The sequence below is a fragment of the Mauremys mutica genome, unplaced genomic scaffold (assembly GCF_020497125.1).
Source record: "Mauremys mutica isolate MM-2020 ecotype Southern unplaced genomic scaffold, ASM2049712v1 Super-Scaffold_100101, whole genome shotgun sequence".
In the NCBI taxonomy this organism is placed as follows: Eukaryota; Metazoa; Chordata; order Testudines; family Geoemydidae; genus Mauremys; species Mauremys mutica.
In genome coordinates this window covers 378,453-380,817 of record NW_025423268.1, presented here as the reverse complement: position 1 = coordinate 380,817, position 2,365 = coordinate 378,453, and the positions used below count along the sequence as shown (strand labels likewise).

General features: G+C 54.0%; 2 non-coding genes across 2 annotated transcripts; both read left to right on the top strand.

Annotated features, from left to right (window-relative positions):
• Positions 1–783: 783 nt before the first annotated feature.
• On the top strand, positions 784–857 carry TRNAN-GUU. Its single transcript has one exon. It is a non-coding gene; the product is annotated as a tRNA-Asn (tRNA).
• Positions 858–1,610: 753 nt separating this feature from the next.
• On the top strand, positions 1,611–1,719 carry TRNAL-CAA. Its single transcript has 2 exons — positions 1,611–1,648; positions 1,674–1,719. It is a non-coding gene; the product is annotated as a tRNA-Leu (tRNA).
• The last annotated feature ends 646 nt before the right edge of the window (positions 1,720–2,365 follow it).

Here is a 2,365-nt window from a genome sequence, read left to right as displayed (position 1 = left end):
TATGCCGCTGGAGTACCTGTTAATTGTGATTCTCTAAAACCCCTAGGTTGATACAGGCGAGGAGTGACCCCAAAACATTCTCAGTGGGGTTGAGAGCAGGTAGCGACAAGTGTTGTACTTGGTGGGGTGGATTCTTCTTAAGGGTTCCAGGCCCCATTTGACCCTTTTGTTCTTCCCTGTGTAATAACAGAGCTGGTTCAGACTCAATGGAGAGTCTTGCTGCAGACCAACAGAGCTGAAATCACTGATAACCAGCTCTAAGCATTAGTCCTGCTTTGGGACAGTGTCTCTCATGCAACAAACTGCCCAGTCTGCGCTAGCCGTGAGGCTCCCTCACTAACAGCTGAAATCAGGGAGAGCTGTGTGAAGTGCAGGGCCCCAGGGGTGCCTGAACAGGGGGGAACAACACCCCAGGGCTTTTAAAAATGGGAGGGCTCTGCCTTGCCACTTTGTAATGACCGTAAGGGCGAGTGAGGGGGGGAGGGGACGGAGAGCAGTGAGCGGGAGGAAGGATCTTGGGGGAAGAGGCAGCGTAGGAGCGGGCCCTTGGGGAGGGGGTGGTGCAGGGGCGTGGCCTCAAGTTGAAGGGGTGGGGCTACTGCTTGGGCTCTAGTGGCCGCCACTTTTAGGCAAGGCCACCCAGGGGGTGGGCAAGTGGGGCAAGAAACCCTCCATAGCAGTCCAGTTCCTTGCTGTTGCTTGGCTAACCACTGCATGCATGTGCTATACCGTACCCTCAGCTGATTCCCGGCTTTTGTGCTAAATACAGCCTTGCCCCTCCATGTCTCTGTGGCGCAATGGGTCAGCGCGTTTGGCTGTTAACCGAAAGGATGGTGGTTTGAGCCCACCAAGGGACGACGCTAAGCCCGTGCTACTTCCTTGCTTCCCTGAGGCCTGTGGGGGAGCCTCAAAGGTCCCATTTTGCTGCCTCTTGGCCTCAGTGCTTTCAGCTGGTGGTCCAAAGAGCAGGCTGGATGCCATTCAGAAACCCATCTGCCAGCAGCCATGCCGGAGGCTCAGGCTTAATCCTCAAAGCCGAGCACAAAAACTTTCATCCGGGAACATTTTGCTCCCTTCCCGCCTCCGCCCAAGCAGCAAGGGAGAAGCGGAGGAGACAGACCGGCTCAAAGATGCCTCCCTCCCACTTCCCTGTATGCTGTGCAAAGCTCTTGGCCTGCCTCGTGCCTCGTCAGGAAAGCACGGCCATGCGGCCCAAGCCTGAGTCACGTCCGCGGCCTGGCCCGCCCTGCCCCGGCTGACAGCGCGCAGAGCCACGCGAGTCAATGGCAGGTCGAGTCGGGAGCCTCGGCTCTTTCCCCTGACAGCCACACACACAGCGCTGCCTAGCGCCCCGAGAGACTCCCTCGTGTTCTCCCGCAGCAGCCGCCTGCCGGTGTGGGTGTGAAAAGGGGACCAGGAAGTGAGGGGCGAGATTAGAACACCTCAGAAGGCAAAGGGTTGTAGGAAACCTGAAACTTTAGATGAGGGTGATGGTGTCTAAAAACCAGATGTGATGTTGGTGTTGAACGAGAGATGCTGTCTTGGCCCCCTTGAGCGGCTCATACAATATTGAAGAAAAGGAGGATTGAGAGAGCTGCTTTTGTCCCAGTGTCAGGATGGCCGAGTGGTCTAAGGTGCCAGACTCAAGGCTCTGTCTTTCCCACAACTGGGGCTTCTGGTCTCCTACAGGAGTCATGGGTTCAAATCCCACTTCTGACACAACCTCTTGATTCCACCTCAAGAGGTGGCCTGGTTTCAATTGCCCTTGTAACATATTGGAAGAGCCCTTGTTTAGGAGCTTTCTTAGAGTAGCGGCAAGAGAAGTTAGAAGGAATCGTAAATACCTTCGGAATCCATGTACTCAAGGCACCTAGTTGGGTAAATTCCAGTTTATTCCCCACCATAAAGTTGGCATTGCTTGATCTTGGGCAGGTAGGGAGGTCAAACATATACAGGTGGAGGAAGAAGGGAGCAGTACAGTAGACACTGATAAAGGGAAGGTAAGACTCTTAGTCTCAGGGTTTGGGCTTGAGCCCTAAACTGGGTGCTCTACGTACTCTGGTTTGGCTGCTTCATGAGGGCACAGAATTGACAACATAGGGAGCAGAGATAGGAGGCAGCTACAACCAAGAGCCCTGTTAGATTGTGTCAACATCCTATCAGGAGGTCTCAAAGCCTCTCTCTCAGTTTGTATCTCAGAAATTCTATCCGCTCCAGGATCTTTCTCCATCAAAGAGCCGCTAGGTAGGCAGAAGAAGAGGTGGAGAGGCTTGCGATGGAGGCAACTAAAGCAGAGAAGAATTGTTCCTCTTGGGATTTTTTGTGTTTCTCTTGTGATCCTGACGGAGGAACCGGAAGCATCATT